Source organism: Mesocricetus auratus, unplaced genomic scaffold (assembly GCF_017639785.1).
Source record: "Mesocricetus auratus isolate SY011 unplaced genomic scaffold, BCM_Maur_2.0 Super-Scaffold_100010, whole genome shotgun sequence".
In the NCBI taxonomy this organism is placed as follows: Eukaryota; Metazoa; Chordata; class Mammalia; order Rodentia; family Cricetidae; genus Mesocricetus; species Mesocricetus auratus.
In genome coordinates, this window is record NW_024429194.1 from 58,714,732 (window position 1) to 58,740,166 (window position 25,435).

The window sequence follows — 25,435 nt, forward strand, 5'->3', positions numbered from 1 at the left end:
TCAATGTTTTTTGAAGGGAGAAATGTTTATGAAATGAGTTTGTACAAGGCTGGCTGCTGTTCAGCTCCTGCAGAAGCAGACTGCTTCCCTGACTCGTGTCTGAAGGGCATCTCTGCCTATTAGAAGAATGCATACCCGCCATCCAAACCCACTAGCCTCTCAATGGGAAAGCAACATGCAGAGATCCTCTACTGATGACTTTTAAATATATCTCAAATTATGGCACATTTGCATTGTCAATGTACATGTGCAAGGTAGAGAGAAATACACAGGGAAAGATATGTAACACTTCTGCAGAACAAAAAGAAAATATTAGTACACTCACAAAAATACCTTCTAAGTAGTTCTATGTGGAGAAAAATATGTATAAAACCTTATCCAAATCGCATATATTCACGGAAATATTGACTACATGTGAATTTCTGTAGCACAATGTAATCCTGAAGTTGAGTTTCAGAATTCCTTCACTGACAGGAAGAATAGCTCAATGGAGATACATTACCTTACCTCAAGTGTGCAAAGACTTCCAATCACACAGAACTGTAAAGAGCCTATTTCTTGTGCAAGCATGGACCTTCCAAAGCCCTTTGGAGACCATTTCCTTGACTTAGGATTGTTTGTCCTACAGGCATCTGCTATCTTGTCCTTGAACATTCATCTGCCGCTGCTCTGCCCACTCAGCCAGCTGGTGCAATCTTCCTGAAGTCTATCTTATTGACTTGGCATTTTACTCGTGGAGATGTTTTGTGTTCCCTACTACTTTGGAGAGTTCAGGCATCTGCTCTGAATCATTTACCAAAGCGTTTCATAAGAATGCTTTCAAGCCAACCCTGGGGTACCCTGCTGGGTTAGTCTCTTCATCTACTCACAATGGAATGTTACAGTCAACATTTTGGCCGAAAGCCCAGTATGGAAAGGTTTCAGCTACCTGAAGAGACTGAATTTGTAAGCTTCTGAGTCAATACAACCAAATACTAGAACACTCTTAGTGCCTTTACCAACATCAAGGACACAAAAGAGCAGGTGGACATTTATTATATGATTCAAAAAGCAATAGTCATTAAATATCTCCTCCCCCTTTTAAGTCAAGAGAGACCCTTAAAGTGACTTTTATTATGAGGAGTAAAAAGAAAACTCAGGTTTCCACAGAAAACAAAGGAAGGACCAGATGCATCCAATGCTTTTAAGTTGGTGATGGAAGAGAAAAAGAGGTTGTTTTTCTGATTCCATCCCACATGTTGGTTCTTGTTCATTGCATTAGTAACACACAGGTGCACATTTATATTTGTCTCTGGTGTTTTTCAGCCGTTATTTATCCATTAAATATATTCCACGGTGAGTTTTGCTTGACCCTTTACAAAGTGTTTCCAGTGTGGATGGAGAGATGGTTCAGCAAATAAGAACACTTGCTGCTCTTGCAGAGGACCTGGGTTACATTCACAGCCCCAACATGGTTGCTCACACTCATCTCTAACTCCAGCTCCAGGAGATACTCTCTTCTGGCCTCCCAAGGCCCTGCACACACAGGATGCTCTTACATACATGCAGACAAAATATTCATAAACATAAAATAAATAAACCTTATCCCAAAACAATATGTGTTACAATTTCATTACAATATCTAACCCATTATTTAGATATCATTTTTCCTTAATGAAATAGGATTTCTGCCAATATGCTGGCTATCAATACTCTCTACCAATATGCTGAGCGTGTATATGATTTCAGCAGTGTTATGCTCTATGACAGATCCCACCATTAAAGCTTAGAAAGAAGTGAGTCTGTGCTGCCTACTATTTAAAAAATACAATAATAATAATAATAAAAGTAGGACAATAAGCCAAGAAAGAGAAGCAGGAGAGGCAGACATCTCTGAGACACTCCTGGAGAGGAATGTTCAAAGAAAGATGGTTTAGTCAGAGTTACAACGGCAGCAACAGAAAGTCTACAGTGACTTCGATGAACGTGTTTGAACGGAACAGCTGTGCAGAAGGCCAGGAGCCGAGAAGAGAAGCAGAAACACAGATGCACAACATTTACCCCAGATGTTTGGCTTTAGACTCCAATGTCTAGAGGCTAGCTTGAAATCATTTGTTTTTTTAAGGCAACATGAATCTATCTGGAGGCTAAGGACTAAAGGTGCAGGCAAGCATAAAGGAACCATGAAGAATACGAAGGAGAAGAGGAGGGATCAGGAGAATATGTCTCAGACAGGGACCATGCATGAAGAAGAAAGAGTCACAGCTTTGAGGCGGGGAATGTGGGATCTGGCCTTCAGAGCTCTTGGCCTCCATAGTTGAGCTCACAGGCAAGGTGATCAGCTAAGTGGTTTTTGGGTTGAGTGGTTGTGAAGGGCACCATGGAGACTGGAAGCTTTTCTCAAATTGTTGCAGAGGCACCTAGAGGCTAGTTACAGCCCTTGGTAAGACATTTAATAAGAGTGATAAAATATTGGTGAAATGCTTCTAAGGCCTTATTTTATAAACTGTTGGCTAATTAATTTTAGAAGATCTGAGCATTTGTAACCATTTTAACAATGTTTTTAATGTGCAAGCTGATGATAAACAATACAGTTCAACACAAAGTCAAAAGTTCACCTAAAGAATTAGGAGTTTGTTTTTTTGCAATAGGTTTTATAACTTGATTCATACGATCCTTGAGGGTGAACTTTAGATAGTAGCATCATTTCCCTATGTCAAAAGGTTGGACAAGCCTGAAATCAAGAAGCAATTACAGTTAGGCTTATCATGTTTCAACTGGTTTGCAATATATATTATATTATACATTACATAAATACATAAGAAATATATTTTACATAGGGTCTCATACCAGTCCAGGATGGCCTTACCTGCATCTGCCTGCCCCAGTCTCCCGAGCATTGGCCTTACATATGCATTACCATCCTTGGTTCTGATGATGCTTGAGCATCCTTTTGGAGTTCTTGCTGCTGTGTGAACTTCATCTGGTATGTTTGTCACATGCTCTGTGACATCTGTAAAGGCAAATTTCCACTGACACTTTGAAAGATGCCTCCCCCATCTTATACCATTCTCTTGAATTCCCTGTGGGCCATTCTTCATTTTTGGACTTTCTTTTTCTTGTACTTAGGCTTTTCTTAGTGGCCTACTGTTTTAATTTTTCACCTTTTAATAATACTTATACTTGATGTTATTTATTTTTCTGGAAATGAATAGTCTTCATATGGAAAATTTGTTGATTTTATTGTCCTATTGGAGTGCCCAATTGTTCAGGCTTTGTCTAGTGACAGGAGACAGCTAGAAGAGGAGTCGCATGACTGGAGTCTTTGCTGTGGGGTTCCCTCAGAGCCCCTGCCACCTCTCACAGGTGTGACTGAACCGTCCCAGGAAGGAATGAGAGAACCGACCCCAGATGCTTTATTGGGAACTCAGTCTTTGTCTCTACCACCAAAAGGCTAGGTATTTAGAAGCAACTGTTGTTATTAGCAGTCTCAGCACATGATGGTTCATGTAACTGGGCCTATGTGCAGCCTCTACATCAGCCATCATTGCTCTTCATTAATATAATCCATTGTCCCAGCTCTGAGATGACTAACATCAACTGAGGTGGCTACTGATGATTAATATCAGCTGCCTGAGTCGTTTCGTCTACTTGGCTACTAAGCACTTATTCATGGTAACGCTATTTGCTGGGCATTGAGCTATAAAAGTATTTTCACACTTTGTGCCACTTACTATATACCCACACTTCATATTTTTCTAATCTTTTTTCTTTCCTGAGACCTAGTGAGAGGGCCAGGGTCCTGGCTACTACCTAGGAGTTTGTATAAGTCCTGACCTTGGGTCACTTTTTGTTCCACTTAGTGTAGATGCCAAGTATACTGTTTTGCGCTCTGCCCTGGGTCCACTGTCTTTCAGGACTTCCCCAAAGTGGCTGAGATGAGGTCCGTCTCTTTTCAGCATGATCTGGTGTATTAAGATAAGTCATGCTTAACCAAGCCTGACTATTTCCTTCCTTTCATCAGCTCTTCTTTCAAAATGCCCTGTTCTGGAGAAAGGAGCACACATTGCTACCAAGGTAGGTGTCAGAGGGTGTGGGCTATCTGTATTACAGGTCTCCACATTGTGATTCTCCCACTGGGGCTTGTCGCTGATACCATCTTGTAATTTTTTTCCCACCACTGTCACCTCCAGCATTGCAAGATCAAATGGTGCAAGCCACATGGTTAGGCTTCAATCAGTTTTTTTTTCTGCTCTGAGTCCCCCATTCCCCAGAAGCTGACACCTTTCATGTGACAAAATCAATATTCCTAGGGGTTGAATAAGTAGCCTCCAGGACAAAATGAAGACTATAAGAAGTCTTGCATCTCTCTTTGTAGCATAGCATGCAAGGCTTAGAAACTTGCTTTTTAACTACCCTGATACCTTTGTTAAAACATTCCCAGAAATGAGAGGTCCTGAATCTACCCCAGGAGTGTGGATGTGTGACTTGCCTCCAAGATACTCACCACCTATTCCTGTCTTGTCATCGCGATGTCATTGATATGATGAGCCAGTGTGACTTTCTGAGGGATGTGCAGGTGATTCAGATTCTCTAAGAATATAACAACAGGCTATCAAAGTGATACCTCAGCACTGGCACAGAGCTTAGGCTTATTTTTAACTGTCATAATGTAAATTAACCCATATTTTTATTAATCTACATTCTACCACGTGGCTTTTACCTCTATCCCATTCTGTGTGTCCCACTTGTTCCTTGTCTCTCTCATGCCTAGCTTCATCTCTTACTTCTTCTTTCCCTGCCTGGAAGTCCTGCTTTACCTCTTGCCTTCGACACTTAGCTCTTTATTAAATCAATCTACAGCAATATATCTTCACACAGTGTACAAATATCCCAACACCTCTCAGAGAAGCCAAGCTGCAGAGAAGATTCTGGGACCAGACCAGCTGCCTAGAAGAGGCTTAGAACAGCTAAGTCACTTAGAAAGAACAATGTCCATTCTATTGAGCTGCTGTGCAGTGAGCTCCAGATTTCACAGCTTCTGTGAGATGTCACTCATGCAGGGATGGGCTTTGATGATGCAGCCGTCTTTGAGTCATTTCTGTGGGAACTCATAGGCAAGCCTGCTTATTACCCCACATAGTATGATCTCTACCAGAGAACTCACTTCACACCCGAAGAAGCACAGTAGGAAGTATGGAGGACACAGCTTGCTGTTGGGCAAGCTCATGCTCATCTAGTTTCTTCACATAGTCCAGGATCACCCACATAGGGAATGGTACCACCCACAGTGGGGGGTGAAACCTCTTACATCAATCAAAAATCAAGACACTCTCCCATAGACATCCCTAAAGGTCAGTGAGACATAGGAACTTCCTCAGTTGAGATTTTCTTCCAAAGTAGTTCCAGGTTGTGTCAAGTAAAAGCTAACCTGGACAGCTGCTGAGCAGCTTGGGCTTAGGTTAGTCCTAAGAGAGGTTAGTAAAGTCCCGAAGTCTAAGTTTCCTTTCAGAGGAGTCCCGGGCTTTTCACAGCAGCTGCCTTAATATCCCTGCATTGCTCAACAGATGTCTGGAAGCAGCTCAAAGACGATACGTATTTGGATCAAATGCACTGGTAGACTTCACAGTGGTGCCCAAAGTCGGAGATCTGAGAGGTGCACCACAGAGAATAGGTGGAGATGGTAAGGAAGAATGATAATTTCCTGTGAAGGAAAAAGAAACAGAAAACATAGAAGGAATGACAATGACCTTAGTGAAATGAACTGCACCCTCTTTACCTTTGATTGACCTGGTAGTAATTCACTGACAGGGGTGCTGCTGGCTGACTGAAGGATGGTGAAACAGCATGGGTCTCCCACATGATGCGGACATCCACAAGGATCCATATGCTGCAAAGTCCCCAAGTGACAAGAGGATGAGGACGTCTCTGCTGAGTCAGATCAGAGAGAATTTTCCACACACCAAGGTCTGTCTTCTAGTGTCCCAGAGCCGGGGCTCTACTGGAGTTGGCCACCAAGGCCTTTTGGGATACATTGATGCCTATATGAAGTGAGAAGACTGATTCTGTATTATCCAAGCATGGAGTTTATGATTTTGGAGGAAGTCATATCTAATTTGAGAAATCACCACTGCATTATTATTTTATGGCAAACTAACCGGATCCCAATTTGGAATGATGGTTTTGAGGGGATGAGTTATAAAACAGTGAAAATCTGCTTTAATTGAGGATGCAAATGCATTTCTATAGATTGTATCTTCTGGCAAGATGGCTCTTCTCCAAGCGTGGAGTTAAACTTCAGCGTGTCTGAAATTATTATTACAAGGTGATTTGGTGTTGGGTTATGTGAGCACTCATAAAGGCCAGCTGGGATAGCAGCAACTTTTATAGAAAAGATTTGAAGTGCTCATATAAGCAAACCTCTGTCTCCAAAAATACTTACATCACAATTCATAACAGTAGCAAATTTACAGCTACAAAGTAACAACAAAATAATTTTATGGGGGTCACCACACAAGAGGAACTTTATTAAAGGATTGCAGCATTAGGAAGGGTGAGAACCACAGCATAGTGGAATGGATTTTCTTGGACTAGGTATTTCTGCCATTGTTCTAAAATAAATAATTGAGCTCTGGAAATATAATATTTATCAGGCCTCAGCTGATGTGTATGTCGGTCTGTCTGTCATCTGTCTGTCTGTGTGCTCACCCATGTATGCTTGCATGCAGAGGCCAGAGGTCAAGCTTGGGTGTCTTCCTCCATTTCTCTGCCTTAGTTCTTGAGATGGGTCTCCCAAGCAACCTTATGAACAGATTTAACTACAATGACTAGTGGGGGATCTATCTGTCTCCCTACCCCTACCTCTACACCCTCCTCCATGCTGGGGGGTTATAGACCTTCACCAACATGCTCAGCTTTTATATGGGTGATGGTTATCCAAACTTGGGTCCCACAAGTAAATGTAAATGTTCAGCAAGCACTTTACTAACTGGGCCATCTCCATGGCCATTGGGCTATTACTGTTACTATTGTGAAGAACAAACTGTTTCATTCAATGCCTAAGTAGTCATCAAATTCCTAGAGTGCCAAACACTGTTTCCTTAATTCAAAATATGTCAGTGAAAACAAAAAAGTCTCTACTCTTCTGAGCTTATGTTTCATCCCACAATTGTATAATACTGAAAAAGGTCCTCCTTGGGTAGGAAATAGGACCAGGAGAGAATTTCTTCCATCTTGACTACATCATGGCCTCACCCCTAAGAAAGAATAATGTATTTGAGGGAACTCTCCATGGGGACATGAGAGAGTGTGCCATGTTAGCAGGTTGGAGGCCAATGCAAGAGCTATCCCTGATCACTCCTGTGGAAGGCCTTGGGGTGTGAACTCTAAGAACTGCTATGTCTGGTATAAGTTCATGAATATGAGACAAGAGCCCTGTGTTACTCGAGAAACAACCAGGCAAGCCTGATAAAGACAGAACATGGCTCAGGATCCGGGGTCAGAGTCCAATGAAGGATCTGGGACCTCCATGATGGTGAAGTGTTACAGACCATGTAAAATCCTGCAGTCATCACACACTAGAGGAGTCAGGTGGAGAAGTCGCTCTGGAATAAAAAAGTTCTGTCTGAGAATTAACCAAGATTCTTAGGAAACTGCTCAGTAAAAGCTAGGCTTATGGCAGTAGGCAGAAGAGAAGCCTGGGAGGACTATTGCAAAACAAAACGGACAAAGAATTAGTTCCAGGCTGGAACTTCTGGGTTTTTCCGTCTCAGAGTCCTTCAAGGAGCATCACAGATAATGTTTGTGTGCCAATTCTAAGGAAGGGCAAATATGACTCATAAGATAGACACAAAGTTTCCAACATGGCCTCCAACTCAAGAGCTCTGTGTCTGCAGCAGTACATGAAGAGTTGGACTGAACAGCCTGAGGATCTGACTTTCATCCCCAGTACTGGTGGGGAAAAAAGAGCAGTGCCACACCTGTACTTCAAGACACTTGGGGAAGCAGAGGCAGGGGGATCCCTTGGGGCTTATTTGCTAATGGAGCTGAATTGGTCAACTCCAGGTTCAAAGAGAGACCCAAGGTAGAAAAGAGATTGAGAAAGACACTAGTGTTGAACTCTGGCCTACATATAAGCACATATGAACACACACATGAGCACATACACGCATACAAAGATAGAGACAGAGAGACAGAGAGGGAGAAGGAGAGAGTTTTCTGTGTGTAGGCTGGAGATGAAACTCATTGGTACAAAGGGTTCCTTAAAATGCATAAATTCCTGGATTCTGCCTCCAGAATTAAACACACACACACACTCACACACACCTGTGTCTAATTGCATCCATACATTCTTATTAATAATAGACATGTATTAACTGCTGTTTCTACTAATTATCTCTATTTTGAAATGTTATAGTGAAACTTCTCAACATATCAACTCATTTCAAGTGTAAGACGGGGGCAGAATCTATCTCATAGAAATAGTTTGTGAACTCAATTTCCCTGAGCAAATGCACTGAGCTTAAAATAAGTTTCCAGGTATGACAAAGTGAGTTACACAATCCTCCACCCCTTGTCTGCTACCCTTCATCTGATCTTTCCTCCTTCCCAAATAAAGTTTTAAAGAAAGCTAATGTGTTATTGCAGAAACAAATACTAACACATAACTACAGGTAATGGGAGAGAACAAGGCCAGGATCATAGATATTAGTTATTATTAAGAATCCTCTATCTCTCTCTTTGAAATTTGTTGTTCCCTCGCTGTGTAGAGAATGTGCTGGAGGCTCTGTGGCTCAGTAAGCCTTGTCAATCTGCTCTCAGACACACAACTATAGAAATGCTTAGTATGTGATCTGTAATGCTGTAGTTTCCTGTACAGCGAGACCAGAACTGAGCCTATGTGCACCACTGTTGCTCTAAACTAAGTGCTTGTTTCCTGCTGTCAGCCTCTCATCAAACTCACATGCAATTCCAAACTTAGATCAAGTTAACCGAGCAACGTCACAGTGCACGCTAGAATGCATAGGGAAACCTGACCAAAGCCTGCAAACAAGACTCTACCACTCTAGCTAATTCCCCATGGTTGACCAAAGTTTGAAAAGAAGGAAGGAATGAAGGGGAGCAATAATCCTCCTTCCCTTCCTGTGACTGACTATATAGAATGGCTGTGATGCCACCAAGAAGTGAAATCTGTTTTCCCACCCCATATGGGCTGCTTTTGTAATTTGCTTGGTCTGAGACTGTGAAAGAGGTGACATTTTGTGAGTTTTGAAGGCAGCTTCATGGGGACCATGCAGACGCTTCTCAAGGCCCCTGCCCAGCATGGCAGCCTGATCACCAAGAGAGACCGCATGGAGCAGAAAGCTATACTAGTTAAGCCTTCTTCCCCTACCAGCCCCAGCTGGTCTGCCAGCTGCCCACAGATGCATGAATAAACCCAATTGCAGAGCCTCGGAGCCCAGTCATGGCCGGAGCCGCCAAGCCGAGCCCAGGCTGAATCGCTGAACTGTAGTTTGTTTTAGGTCACAGAGTTCTGGAGTCGTTTATTAAACAACAAAAGCTAAGTCATAGTTCCACACATCTCTGTGAGTCACACAGTCCAGAAATGTTATAAAGAAAGTATTCTCCTCAAAGAAAGTTAAAGTTTTGTAGATTCACTGATGTCAGTGCTAATAAAAGCGCTGATCCACAAGAGGCCAAGGCTGACACCAGAGTGCAAATCTCCACACCACTCCTTCCTCAAGAGGTCTTCCTGCAGAGAAGAGCGTCGCTGGACTAGACAGCGTGCACAGTGGCATGCTTGGCTACTATTGTGCTGCAGAGTCCTAATGCTGATGCTAGTAGGCAGTAAGCAGTTCATAGGCCAGCTGCAATTTATGGATAATGACCCAACATATAGGAGCAGAAAATGTATTTTCTGCGAAAAGCCCAATAGTCAAACTTTTATGCCTTGAGGACCATGTAGGCTATGTTAATTTTATTTAATGTGGAAGCACCCATGCCCATGGGCAATGCACAGTGAACAAACACTGCTGTGTTCCAGTAAAACTACTTTAAAGACAAACTATTTTAAAAAGAAGCTGTATTCAGAGTGTGAGCTATACTAAGTAACTTCATCCCCATCAGAGATCATGATCAGTGTTCTCTGTTTCTCACCCCCCCTCGCCCCTTCGTGTATGTGGTTACAATGTCACGAGAATAGGTAAGAACAAAAAGAAAACTAAAGGCAGCCTTTCTTACACAGAGAAACCCCCCACCCCCAACCTCCCCAACCCCTCTCCCCAGCCCCCCACCCCCCACCACCCCTCCCGCTTAAAATTGAGACATTCTAACAGGTAGCCAGAGGGATTAGAGGAAATATGCAACTGTGTGGACAGTTATCTTTAAATAAGGAACATGCAGCGAGCAAGCACAACCGATCAAAACCCTTGGGCGAATCTTGGGAAAACATATTCAAAGATGTTTTCATTGCCGGTGTTGACACTGCATGGACTCAGACTTCTTTCCTCCTTTTCTCCTCCCATCCTTTCTTTCCTCTCTTTCATTTTTCTCCCCACAGGAAGCGACTAGCATTGCATTGTTGAATAAGTTCAGAAGAGCAGCAGTTAATAATTCATGGCAGCCTCCCTACTTCCCTCTCCACGTACTGTGAACACAATGGATGTCTGTGTCATTAGAACATGAAACAATGGTCTATCTTATACTCACCCTGGGCTGGGCAGAGTGTGCCCTGGTGAGGAATTGTCAAGGAAGGGCACAAAGAAGATACACCAGCCACCATCAGTCAGCTCCCAAAAATTTACTGGGAAGACATCCAAATTTTCATTATTATTGCTTTTTTGGGTCTTAAAAACCAAGATGATTAGTTTCTTTGACAAATGCACTTCTCCTCAAATTGCAAATGCTGATGTTAAAATCGTTAAAGTAAAAACAGAATCTCAAGTGCTGTGTGCTCTGCTTATTCTACTGATATATATATATATGTGTGTGTGTGTGTGTAACACACACTGTGAAATCTGTTAAAAATCTCAATTGCTTTAAAGATTAAACACCCATTTTAAATGGAAATCTTAGTAGGAATAAGCTTTTAAAGTGGTTTCTTCTACTTAATATTTAATATTTACTCCACCTTGTGAGTAAACCATTGAGAATCTCTGGCAGAATTCCCACCTGGGAAGAATAACACACTAGGAATCAGCCACTAGCATTTAGCTCAAACTGGTCAAACAATTTTTCTCGAGACAAAACATGGAGCCATGGTGACCAGGGGAGGACTAGGAGGCAATAAGTTCCAGGAAATGGCCTGTCAGGATGCCCCGATGGGGAGCCACAGATAGCAGTGAGAGCTGTATAAACAAGTAAGATGAAGGGGGAGTTGAGAGAAGACAGAAGATGATGCTCGCAGCTGTCAAAGAGGGGAAGCTATAAAAGAGCTGGTGGTAAACTCTGTCTGCTTTTCAAGATTTCCTGGGGGTGATCTCAGCTACGTGAACATCGCCTCTGCTGGCACAGGGGCAGCAGCATGGCGCTTACGCCAGGAGGTGGAGGAGGTGTCATCCCGGCTGTTGAATACCCCTTAGAACAACTCCCTAGGTTATTCTTTTCTGCTTGCTTTACACAAGGCTCCTACGAGCAGAACTGCACCCTTGCCCCAATCCTTGCCCACGGACTGAGAACTTTTAGCATCTTGTGAAAGAAACTCCAGTTCCTCTCTCCACAGGCACTGATATATACAAGAGGTCCAAAAATTACGGCGAACCATGTTTTCATTGCTTCTCTGTTCTCAGATGATGTCCTTCAGACTTCCTGACATCTCTCCTTCCCCATTAATATGAAATCCTCAGTTTAGGTCAGAGCCCAGAACTCATTGCAATAACATTCCATTTACTGTTAGTAAACATTGCCTTTTCATCAGCTAGATGAAATTCATTCCCTTGGGCAGAAAGATGGGGGAATCTAAGGCTTATGCATATATACATGAAATAATATTTCATATATAGAAGTATGGGTTTTGATTACTATGCCTTTCTTATCCTTGATGGTGTCCTATGACTATAAGCCCTCAATAGAAATGTGTAGTCCCAGTAATACATTCACTAATCCATTTACTCAGCAGTATGTGCTAAGCAACTGCGGGATCATTCAGTTTCTAGTAGTACAAAGATATGGAGCCATCCTAGCCCTGGAGGATGTGTTACCATTCAGACCCGGAACATCTCCTGAAGGTCCATTGCAGGATCTTCCCTGCAGGTAGTGCGGGGAAGGGCCGGTCTAGCCGGCCTCTTCCCGGGGGCTGAGCAAGATAGTGAGTGTCGATGACTCAGACCTGCCCCCCCCTTGCCCCGCAGCATTAGTTACCGGGGAGAAAAAGAACATACACTGGGTAGGGAGTCTGTCGAAGCAGGATCTTGATTTATTTCAACAGGCAGGAACTTATATAGGACTGAGGTAGGGGATGGGAATCTTAGGATAGGGTAAGGTGACATGAGGAGTTAAGGGCCAATAGTATTCCACCAAGCAGGCAGGTATCTAGGCAGGGGGCAATCTTGCATCAGATCTGGCTGAGTCACCCCCATGTGGAGGTTACAGATTAGAGACAGGTTGCCAAACTCTGGCCAGGCTCAGGAGGTTACAATGGGCCTCACATCCGAGCCCTAAACTCAAGTCAGGCTCAGGAGCTTATACTGGGTCTCGCATCCAAGCCTTTCTTAGGTCCAACAGTCCATGTGAGAAAGACTTGGTCCACAACCTGTGTGTGGACCAAGTGGAGCTTATAAGAGGTAGGACACAGGAATGAAGTCAGGTCATTTTCTTGGAGGGAATATTGAAACCAGATCCTACTCTGCCTTCTCTTTGCTTCCAGTTGTCATGAAGTAAATGGGTCCTTTCTGCCACAAGCTCCCACCATGATGTACAATGCTAGCTATCTCTAGACCAGAGCAACAGGACCATGAACTGAAACCTCAGAAAAGACAAGCCTAAAGAAATCTTTTCTAGTTTAAAGTAGGTATCTTGGGTATTTTGACACAGTGACAGAGAGCTGACCAACATAGGTGGTCAGCATTCAGTAGAAGAGCCAGATGGGTAAACATAACTTGCAATGTAGACCTATAGCAGAAAGAGTCAAAGATTTCTGGGCTTGACTCCCTGCCCCCACACACAGTGCTTCCCACAGGAAGAGATTTTGAATTGAGTGTTAACAAATAGTGGTACCAACAAGGAGAAAAGATACTGTAATGAATTTCACCTTGTGTGTGGAGCTCATGTAGAGAATTTTCAATTTTAGCTTCAGTGGGAGAAAAGCTAAAAATTGGAATGGCTAAGTATGAGAGATGTCAAGGCAGAGCCCAATGTTATAGAGGATGACTAAGAGGATGTTAGATGACAGATGGCTAGGTAGGAAGTAGCCTCAGGTGCTATTTAGTCCTTATGCATCAATGCAGGTGTCATATACCCAAAGGTGGCCCACCAGTCTCTGTAGGAATCTTCTAGAAGTAGGCGCTGCCTGCCTAAAAGAGCAGCAGCCTCTACTGGTCTGAACTACTCAGATTTTTAGAAAGAACTGTTTATTTTGACCTGGAACTTGCCTAAAATTCTGCCTATTAACCTTTTTATTTTCTAGTTAGACATTAACAGTTCTTTACTCTCAATAAACTATTCCATTTTTAACTAATAGCAGGCCCCACCAATTAACCTTAATTCCCTTATTTAAAAAAAATAGGTCTGTTTTCTTACACCTAAGACTAAGTCATCTAGACTTTTAGAAGCAGTTTATTATGTCTCTCCACCTCCCTTAAAATGTTTCCAAGGTTTCAGGAAAATTCTGCCAAGAGTTCCAGCCATCACATCTCCCCATCTCCAGAGGCAAGATTTGTTACACATTTGGTGCTATGACCTTGATTCTCTGTGGCCAAGGCTTTCATCATCTCAGTGTCTTAAGAAACCACAACAAAATAAAAGAAAGACAACACATGCAGGACAAAACCAGCAGATCCCCTAAAATGCTATTAGCCAAAGTATTGCTGCCCTCTTTCTGTGGTTACACAGCCGTTCCCTTAGTTTTGCCTCAGTACTGCAGGGGGGAGAGAATGGCTTGGTGAAGACAAGGTCAATATTTAGACTAAAAGGTGGAAATATGGTGGAACTGAAAGTGAAGCTTGAGATACTCTTGTCTAATCCCTTCTTCTACAGAGCAGGCAACACATGGCCCTTAATGATACCTGTTAAAACGATGGGGAGAATAGCTGGTGACTGACTAGACATTCTCATAATGCGAGATTAACAGCACAGGTCACCCTCTGGCTCCAAAGGAAAATATATAGCATGCCGAGGGAAACAGTGGTCATGACACAAATGAAAGGTTTAGTATCTTTCTTTAATGGTGGTTTACCAGGACAGTGTCTCTAATAGGATCAAGATGAATCCTATCAGAATCTGGGCAAACACAAATGGAGCAGGGACAATTGGATACCCACGTGCAAAAGAGCAAACTTAGACCCCTTCCTCACTCTATTAAAAAGAGGGGAAAAAAGTACTCAAAGTAAATCCCAAGCCCTTAGATTCTTAAAAAAAAAAGGCATGGGTATTGCTCCTTATGACCTTTGTTTCTTAAATAACACACCTAAGACATGAATAACAAAGAAATTAGAGGTCATCAAAATTAAAACTTTTTTTCCTTATTTATGAATGCTCTGCCTTGGCTTGGTTTATTTATAGCCAATTTCTTTTTTTATTATTTTTAAATTTAAATTAGAAACAAGGTTACTTCACATGTCAGTTCCAGGTCCCACTCCCTTTCCCTCCCCTTCTCCCACGCCCTCCCATCAACCCCTCCAATATCCCCTCATTTCCCCAGGGAAGGTGAGGCCCTCCATGGGGGTGTCCATAGTCTGTCATTTCATCCAGTGCAGGGCCTAGACCCTCCCATAAGAGTCCAGGGTGAGAGTGCATCTCTCATTGTTGGATGGGTGTCCTAAGTCCATTTGTATACCTGGGATAAATACTGATCTACTGCCCAAGGATCAATAGATTACCTAGGCCTCCTCACTGACACCCACAATTAAAACATTTTAAAAATGAAAGGTCACTATCAAGAAAGAAAAACAAGTTAATTTAAAGTAGACAAAGGACTCTGAATACATACTTCTCCAATGGAGAAATGGCCAATAAGAACACAAAAAGATGCTCATATTCATTAAGTATTAGGGAAATGTGAATCAAAAATCACAGTGAGATGCTGTTTTATACTCACTGTTATGAATTTATTTTAATGAAAAATCAGATAGGATGAGGATGCAGAAAACTGTAATACTACATATTGCTGTTGGGAATGTGATATAGTGAAAAACATCTCAGTATTTTCTCCCAAAGTAATATGCCATATCTTCTATTTTCTTTTTTCCAATCCTTCATTACCCCTCTTTGATACCTCCACATGCCCGCCCATCTTGTAGTCTTTTAGGTGCTTTTGTTTGACTTCTTGGGGTCTTGGTCAGTGTTCTATGACTGTAAAGAGAAACCATTATCACAGCAACTCTTATAAAAGAAGCATTTAATTTGGGACTTCTTACAGTTTTAGAGATTTAGTCCATTATCAGTGCAGGGAGAATGACAGCATGCAGGCAGACATGGTGCTGGAGAGGGAGCTGAGAGTTCTACATCTGACTCCACAGCAGCAGGAAGAAAGGACACTGGGCTTAGCCTGGCCTTCTTGAAACCTCAGAGTAACACTTCCTCCAACAAGGCCACACCTCCTAATCCTTCTCAAGTAGCCCCACTCCCTGATGACTAAGCATTCAGATATTTGAGCCTATGGGGGTCTTTCTTTGTCAAACCATCACAGAGTCTGAGCCTCAACTTCCCTAAGAAGTTTTTCTTCACTCAGAGAGAATGCAAGAAGCTACTGGGGCCAACTAGTTGTCTCTGGTACTGTCCTCAGAGGTACCTCTTTCCAAGACTAGGAAAGCATCAACATTTGTAAGGTCACAGATGGTAAGAAATAGTGTATTAGCTCCTGGTTCCATCAGTTTTTGTATCAGAACCTTAAACCTAAGAGCAAGAGACTAGGGCGACTGAAGCAAGCAGATCCTTCCTGCTTTTTGTCCCTTTCCAAATGAGGAGGTCTGTGAGCCTGTTGGCAGAATGAGGCTGGCATCACTATGTAAGGTCAGGGTTCCAAGGTGAAGATCTACTGGTTACTTTGGAATGTCCATATTCTGCTGTTGGATGTCTCATAGCCAAAGAATTCAGGAAAGCTGATGAATTTTGACATTTTTTAGTATTATAAACGGTAATGCATTTTGTTAATTACAAGATAAAGAAAATAGTTGTATTATGTCTTTGTTGACTAGTATATGCATTAAAATCTATTTATGTAATTATGTTATTTCCAAGGCCAGCTTGAGGACTGTACAAATGGGGTTGAATTTCGCACATTCAATGTATCATTATTCATAAAGATCAAGATATGGCAGAAACCAAATATCTGTTGATAAATGGATAAAGACTTCGTGATAATGGATAAAGACATCTATATATACATGATGAGATATCCTTCACCTTTCCCAAGTCATAAGATCCTGTTATTGTCACAGTACAAGAAGTGTGGAAGACATCATCTTTTATATAAAATAAGCCATAAACATAAGAAAAAGATTTCATGACTTCACTGATATGAGGAATCTTTAAAAAAAATTGGCATACAAAGACAGAGAACTAAACAGTGGTTACTAGGGGTATAGAAGTGTAGTGGAGGGTTTTAGGCCAGAGACCATAAAGTAGCAAATGAAGAGGATGGGCAAATTCAGAGAGCTCACACACAGTATGTGCACTAAGGGTAATACAATACTACTGTACTTGGAATTCATGTTAGGTGAATAGATTTTTACCCTCTCTTGACATAACAAGGCAAACCAAAACAAAAGTAGTACTATGTGAGATGATACTTTAGCTAATTGTTTTACTACAACAGCATATTGACTATACACATGCAACCCCTTGCATCATGGTGTGTCACTTAAATGTTCACACCTTGTATGATGTGGGTATGGTTTGTCCTCCACAAATCCAAGTGTTGGAAGCCTGGATCTCAGTGTGAGTGTGTTGAGGTAGCAGAACCATTGAGAGCTGATGAGCTCATGAGGGCACCAAGTGTGGGACAGAATAATACAGTTCATGATGGTCTTGGTTCTGGAAAGAGACGGCTGTAGAGAGTGAGAGTGTATTCTTCTCATTCTTGCTTGTCTGCTCACCCTATGACAACCACTTCTGTGGCTGCTGTGATCTAGTCATGGGAAGAGAAGCACAGGTAAGGAGGAACAGGTAGGCACTGGTATGGGGAACTCTGAATTCTGGAGAGATCTGTTAGACTTTGCTGTTTTGGGAAATGCATATACATGTTATCAAAACAAGTAACTTTTATGTCAAGGTACTTGTGGGTGAGCAATTCCTTAGTTCTTAGAATCTCTTCAGTTGGAGTGACCCAAGTGAGTGCTTTGCCTACACCTAGTCCTCTCATCCTATGTGTGAAGAAGATTCCTAAATAACCTCTATGCCAATGATTCTCAACCTTCCTAATGCTGAGACCCTCTAAAACAGTTCATATTATGGTGACCCCCCAGCCATAAAATTAATTTTGTTGCTGTCTCATAACTGTAATTTTGTTACTGCTATGAACAGTAATATAAATACCTGTGTTTTCTGATGGTCTTAGGTAACCCCTGTGGCTCCCAAAGGGGTCAAGACCCACAGGTTGAGAATCACTGCCCTAAAGCCTCCTATTGTGTGTACATTGGTACACATGTGCTCATATGAGTACAGGTGCACATACATGTGCATATATGTTCAGGGCAGAGGACAACCTTTGACATTATTTATAGGCATTCATGTGACCACACCTAACTTGTTATATGGACAGTGGGATCTTAACTCCAGTCATAATTCTTGTGTAGTAAGTGCTCTTATCCAATGAGCCATTTCTCCAGCTGTAATACCTGGCTTTTCCTACATGAGTTCTGGGAATCGAACTCAGGTACTTGTGCTTGCAAGCTAAAACACAGTGGCTGAATTATCCCCCAACCCACCTTGTCTCCTTTTTAGAGCCAATGTTTTTGATGTCTGTTTATGACTCTGAGAAACGAGTCATTTGGGAGACAATTGGAACTTTACAATCAGACATGGGGTGTGGGGCACATGCTAGAAACAGATCCCACTCCCCAAATCCCATCTGAATAGGTTGGCCTCTGAACTGGTGTTTTTAGAGATGCAAGTCAATTAACAAACACTATCAGGTACCAAGTACCAACTTAAGGAACCAGAGGCCCTTTCCTTTTCTGTGCCTAATGAGATAAGGTAGAGACTTCTGTCAACATTCACCGTCTCCTCTGTTAACTGAAACTTCTGCCCTGAGTTTCCTCATTTAAACGTTAGTTGGGTCTTTAACAGTTTGCTTCTCTATGACAGGCACACGGAGTACTCTGGGAGTAGTGAAGGAGCCTGCTCATTCCAGGTAAGCCACACCAGTGTTACTAATCGATTTCACTTTTCACCTTTGAACGGGAGTTGCCTGAGATCAGGTATGGGATACGGTGTATAGGTTTACGGTATATAGGTTTACAGTAGATCTGATCTGCCGACACTGCAGCTGTTCTCTCTGGACAGACACTGGATCCTGAAGGTTCACAGTGCTCCAAACAGAATGCCAGAGAGAGACTTAAGGAAGTAAGGAGAGATGCAATGACCAGCTCCATGAAAACAGCTTCCTTGCTTTGGGCTCACAGGACAGAGGAGGCCCAAGCCGTACCCCAGCAGTGTCATGTTGTCATCCCTCCAATTCTAAGAGAAAGGATACACATTCCTATAATTCTGAACAGGAACATACACGGTGTTTACTCTGCCCAGGCTGTGTAGGAAGAGCATATCTGCATGAACGCCCTAACGTACTGTGTTCACACAGCCATCCTGAGCAGCCACAAAATCCAGAATTTCAGGCCAATATGGTTTCCCAGATGGGCCAGTTACTCTTCCTCTTCATTCGTACAGCAAAAAGGCAAGCATGCTTCACTAGAAACAGTAGAGGGAGATAGACACTCTTCCCTTGCTCTCTCTGTAGAAAACTGCCTTCACATTTTAGAAACATAAAAAGTTGTAGTAGTACGGTCCTATAATCCCACAATCCCAGCCCAAAACCAGTGCCTGGGTATAGTGGAACACTCCTATAATCCCAGCCCCAAAACAGTGGCTGGGTATAGTGGCACGCTCATATAATTGCAGTCCGCCCCCACCCTGGGGGTCGAGATCAAGAGTCCAGCTCCAGTCACCACTGCAGAACCAGAGATTTGAGGCCAGTCTATAACACTAAAGACATAAAAAAAAGAGTATTTTCTCTAAAACCGAATGTCAGTCATCATAAATAATAATTATATCTTAGCTGTGCAAAGTTCTATTCTTTAGTACTTTTGTGTTTATTTTTAATAGTTACTTTTACTTGGCTAAGTGTGACATGTGGCTGATTCTCAAGGCAAACATTTTCACTTCTCTACAAGCTGAGACAAAAGACCAGTCCTTGACTTTTCCCTCCATGAGCAAACAGGACCGGAAAATCATCTCTGTAAATACTGTGCTGGCCTCAGGAATGCCACTGTGCGACAGAAGCAGAGGGAGTAAGAGGTTGGCTATGGCTACCTGAAGTTTTGGGATGGTTTAATAGATCGGAATGCCATTACATACCAAGTAATGCCCTGGAGGAAGCCAACATTTGCCTGTTGAACTGTGTGCACCGATCTGTGCCTTTTCTAAGATAACCCAACCAGTGATATGATCGGAGAAACTGTGACATGTTTCTTTCCCCTAAGACTGTTTTTCTTTCCTGCCACTTTGGTTTCCTGGGGCTTCCCCCTTGGAGAGTTGTGCCTGTGAGTTAAAACATGAATCTCGTATCCAGAAGACTCATGAGACATTGAGACAGTGTCTGTGACTGCCCTTTGACTTAATGTTGGTTTAGTTAAGATCTTTGCTCTTCCCTGATAACTCTTTGAGATAAAGGCACTTGGAGATCAATGTTTGGATAAGTGAATAACTAAGACACTGTCCATAAATGCAAGCCTGGGTGGGGAATCATAGAGGCCACAGGTTCTTGAGTTACTAATGAGAGAGGGGAAAGCCAAATGTGAACATTAGCTTTTTAGGAGCTGCTGTAATAAAATACTACAAACTGGGAGCTTCAAACAGAAGTGTGTCTCCAAATCAATGTGGTAAGAACACATACCCTCAAAGGGATCTGGATAGGAGTCTGTTCTAGGCTTCTCTTTGACTTTCTGCTGCCTCAGGAGTTTCCTGGCTTACAAATGGCTAACTTCTCATATCTTCCTGTACACGTTTTTGCTCAATTTTCTTTTATAAAGACACAAGTTGTATGATTCATTCCAATTCCAATGTCCTAATGTTAACTTGATTATTTCTGTCAAGTTCTGATCTCCAAATAAGCCTTCATTCTGAGCAGGTGAGGGCACTGAGACATGAGTGGGGGGGTTACAATTCTGTTTATAACATAGGCATGCATGCGTGTATTCTGCAACAGTCTAAGGGAGAAGGTATGTAAATCATTGCACTTGAATATAGAACTCCTAATTCACACTATGCTTCAGACGAGTGTTGCCATGTGATCTTGTGCAACGATAAGCCATGGATTCACAAGCCATCGTGGGATCCACAGCATTGACTGATGAGAATAGTTGGTTGAATGTCACAGCTAAAAGTGCAGGCAGCAGTAGCGAGCAGAACAAGCAGGTCGGGGATCTCAACAGGTGGGTGGAATGGAGAACCACCGAATCCAGCTAGGCAAGAGGTCAGATATCTAAAGGAGTTTTATATCAGCTTGTAAGAAGTTGTAAGAGTCATCTGAGAGGAGCAAACCTCAATTGAGAAAATGCCTCCATAAGATCAGGCAACCCTGAAATCTTTTTCTTAATTAGCGATTGATGTGTGAGGGCCTAGCCCATTGTGGGTGGTACCATCCCAGGGCTGGTGGTCCTGGGTTCTATAAGAAAGCAGGCTGAGCAAGCCATGAGGAGCAAGCCAGAAAGCAGCATCCTCCATGGCTTCTGCAGCAGCTCCTGCCTCCAGGATCCTTTCCTGTTTCAGTTCCTGCTCCAGCTTCCTTCAGTGATGAGCAGTGATTTTGAAGTATATGTCAAATAAACCCTTTCCTCCCCAAGTTGCTTTGGTCATGATATTTTATCAAAGCAATGACAACCCTAACTAGGACAGGTATTTTACCTGCATGTATGTTGTGTGCCATGTGTGTGTCTGGTGTCAAGAGGAGCCAGATGAGGGCACTGGATCCTGTGGAACTAGAATTACTGGTAGCTGTGAGCATCAGTGTGGGTGCTGGGAAATGAACTTGGGTCCTCTGGAAGACCAGCCGGGGCTCTTAGCCAGTCTCTCTAGTCTTCCATAAACTTTTAATACAAAAATATTCAGATGTACAGAAAATCAGAGACTTGGAGTCTACAGTGAACATTTGCTGTGTTTCTTTACTTACAAAGCTATCAGTTTGTACACTTGTTTCTCTGTGTTAGTCATGCATTTTTGTTTTCCGTATTTCTGATACTCAAATCCCTGGTAGGTCTAACTTTCTTAGGACTAGTTGATTCTTAAAAATAATAAAATCTAAACCTGAAAGCATACCTTTCATATGAAAACTAGCCAATATAAACTCTAAACTAGAGAGCTCAGGGCTCTTGAGCCCGTTGAAATTATCCAACTCAGTAAAAGGCTTGCTTACTTTGTCTTATGGTTTGAGTATGAAGTGTTCCTAAAATGCCTGCAAGTTGAAGGCTTGGTCCTCAGATGGTGGCACTATGAGGGATAACTTCATCCGTGGGTTAATCCATAGAGACATTTGTGATGTATGGGCTGGTAGCAGGTGGAGTTCTGTTGGAGGAACTCTACCATAGCTGCATCTTACCTCTCTCTCTACTTCCTGTGACCATGAGGCAACTCTTGATTCTCCATACACTCGCCACCATGATGTTGTGTCTTAGCCAGGAATGGATACAGAAGCAACATAGCCAAATAATCAGGGACTGAAATTTTTAAACCATGAGCCAAAGCTAAGCACTTCTTCCCTCTCCTTAAGTTGTGCACTCAGCCATTTGTGAGACAGGGAGTGTGGCTTGAGAAACAGCAGTTAAAGACCCTAAGAGAAAGACAGAGACACAGGCGGGCAAGGTGACCACACCTCTAACCAAGTCTGTTGTTATGTAGATAAGACATCCTCAACCAATATCAAAACTTCCTGTAGTAGCCACGCCTTAGACCTTTAGGTCTTATGACGTACTAAGGACAGTTTTGAACTCTCTGACCTTGAGTTGAGATGAAGTGGAGCCATTTTTATGGGTTCCAACACTTTGCCTAATGGTGTGGCTCAGAACTGGTTGGCAGGAGAAGTTTGGGGATGTTTGAAGAAGCTGGACAGAGAGAGCATAGCGTCCTGTACAAAAGGCTTGGTGGGCAATTTTGGTGAAGTGCTGAAGACCAAAGTGCCTATATGCCCATGCAGGTTGATTGACAGGGCTCTTGCTGAATAAGAAAGCTGTCAGAAATTGGACTCACTGCCTTGCTTACATTTTGTCAGAGAACAGGACATAAGACTCTGTGTGAGACTGAGTTTAAAATTGATGGGTAAGTTAATATGACAAGACATTTCAAAGCAACCTAGCACTCGAGGGTTATTGCAAGGTATTACCAGATGTCTTTAACTTTATAGTGAGAATTGGAAGGTAAAAAAATAAAAAAAGACTTGGAAATATGTGGTTTATTCAGAAAAAAATATGTGAAGTTGGAGTTAAGAAAGGTATGATATGTGAGAGAGAACACAGTTAAAAAAGAAGCCAAGCACTTAGCCCTGGGACAGGAAACATAGCAAAAGCATCTTAGGAATCAGCAGGACAACTTGCAGAAGAAAGCATCCATCCTACAAGCATTAGGCCCCGCTGAGTGTATTTTGCTTTGTTTTTCTCAGGATCCATTTTACCATAATTAGCTTCTCAGAGTTGCAGTCCAAATGGGCCTGTCCACCTCACCCACTGCCATCAGCTCCTGAAGTCACCTGCATGGCACTGCTTTTGTGGGCATGCAGACTACAAGAGCTATGGGCTCACCAGGCTTCCACCCAGATTTCAAAGGAAAACCTCAGAGGACAGGCAATATGCAAATCAGGGCCAGAAGCCCTGCAGCCCAGACCGGGCCTGATGATGTCCGAAGCTGTGAAAGTGGAGACAAAAATGCAGTGGAAACTTCACAAAGTTAGATACGCCAGGAATGAGGGACGTCTTCTGAAAAATCTGAAGGCAGGAAACACAACTAACCGGGAGAGAGGCCACACGGACTGTGTGGTAATTTGAATGTAATTGGCCCCCATAATCTCATCGGGAGTGGCGCTGTTAGGAGGTGTGGCTTTGTTGGAGTGGGAATGGCCTTGTTGAAGGAACTGTGTCGCTGTGGAGGTGAGCTTTGAGGTTTCCTATGCTCAGGATACTGCCCAGTATTTCAGGCCACTTCCTGTTGCCTGCAAGATGTGGAACTCTCAGCTACTCCTCCAGCACCATGTCTGCCTGTACACTGCCATGCTCCTCACCATGATGATAGTGGACTGAATCTCTGAAACTGTAAGCCACCACCTCAGTCAAATGGTTTCCTTTGTAAGAGTTTCTGTGGCCATGGTGTCTCTTCGCAGTAACAAAAACACTAACTAATACAGACTAAAATAGAGCTAAAAGGACCAGGCTACCCAAGATCTTTGGAGTTCAAATGATGCCAGCAACACCCCAGATGCCAGATATGAAGCTGTAGGATTTGAAGTTCACCCTGTGTGGTTTTGGTCTCCTTCTGACCCATTTTTCTTGTTATTCTGCTGGTTCTTCTTTTGGAATGGGAATGTCTACCTTGTGCTACTGTATGCTGGAAGTATATACATTGTTTTTCACTTTTTAAAAAGACTTATCTTTTAAAAAAATCATTTGCATGAATGTCTGATGACAGAAGAGGCCAGAATAGGCCATCAAATGCCCTGGCATCGGAAATCAAGCCTGAGGCTTCTGGAAGAGCAGCTTGCACTTTTAATTACTGAGCCCTCTCTCCAGTACCAGATCTAGTTATTTATATTTTATGTATAATTCCTGCCTGTGTGCATGTATATATACCACATGCATGCAGCACTCTTGAAAACCAGTGCATCATATCCCCTGGAGTTGGAGTTACAGACTGTAACACAAGTTAATAAAAGGCCCAGAGTCAGATATTGAGGTTCCAGCTTCAAGCTGAAGATCAGAGAAGCAAAGCAGCCAAGCCAGTAGATCTTACCTCTACCCAGTTGAGATGGCAATCCTGTTTCCACGAATCCTCAGAGGCAAAACTCTCAGTTCCTGTCTCCTCCTCCTTTTACTCTTTTCTCCACCCAGCCATATCACTCCTGTCTCCACCTCCCTAGTGCTGGGATTAAAGGCATGTGATCCCAGGTGCTGAGATCACCTTTGTGTGAGCTGTTTCTTTTAGGAGTAGATCAATTTCTTGTAGTCAGTGTGGCCTTGAACTAACAGAGATCTGTCTACCTCTTAATCCTGAGTGCTGGGATTAAAGGTGTGTGCCTGGCTTCTATAGCTGACTAGTATGGCTGCTTTGCTATTTTGATCTCCAGTGGTTTTAATAAATCATAAAAATATGTCACCATAAAAGAGAGTTGTAAGCTGCCAAATGAATGGTGGGAACTGAACTTGGGGCCTTTAGAAGAGCAGCAAGTGCTCTTACACCTATGTTAATCTCTCTAGTCCTCATCCCCTCTACTTTTTAGTTTTTATTTTTAACAGGACCTCTAGCTGGGAGTTTACCTTGAGTCCCAAGGAAGACTTTGAAGACGAAATTTTAAAAAATGACTCTAGGGACTGTCGGAGGTGGATTGAATGCATTTTATAGTACCAAATGGACATGGGTGTTAGGGACCAGGGCAAGAATTTTGTGATTTTTTTTTAAATCTGAGGTGTCCTCTCAAAAGGCTCATTTTTTGAAGGCTTGGTCCCTAGCTAGTGGCAAAATGTAACTGGCTCACAAGGACACCGATTTAATCGATGTTTTAGTGACTGGGTAAGTTCATGCTGAATGGGTTATTATTAGGAAGTGGGATCCACCTTAAGGAAGTAGGTGACTGGGAGCATGCCCCTGAAGGGTACTCTATGTCCCTGGTGCTTTCCTGTCTGCCCCTCTGGACTTCCCGTCTCCCGTGAACTAAGTCACTTTGATATACAGTACTCTTCGCACCACAACACTGTGATCTTACCACGTGCTGTCCCAGAGCCATGCGGCCATGGGCTGGCTGTGTCAGGATCATTCATTCCCCCTTTACATTGTTCTCGAAGGGAGATACAGACCTCACCTTTCCTGATCTTTCAGGGAAACCACAATA

General features: G+C 42.7%; 2 long non-coding RNA genes across 2 annotated transcripts; one reads left to right on the forward strand and one right to left on the reverse strand.

Moving 5' to 3' along the window:
• Positions 1-1,018: 1,018 nt before the first annotated feature.
• Positions 1,019-5,683, reverse strand: LOC121142836. The gene is made up of 2 exons (XR_005879946.1): positions 4,487-5,683; positions 1,019-2,992 (listed from the first exon to the last, which is right to left on the reverse strand). It is a non-coding gene; the product is annotated as an uncharacterized LOC121142836 (long non-coding RNA).
• On the forward strand, positions 3,454-10,920 carry LOC121142835. The gene is made up of 2 exons (XR_005879945.1): positions 3,454-4,056; positions 10,538-10,920. It is a non-coding gene; the product is annotated as an uncharacterized LOC121142835 (long non-coding RNA).
• Positions 10,921-25,435: the final 14,515 nt, after the last annotated feature.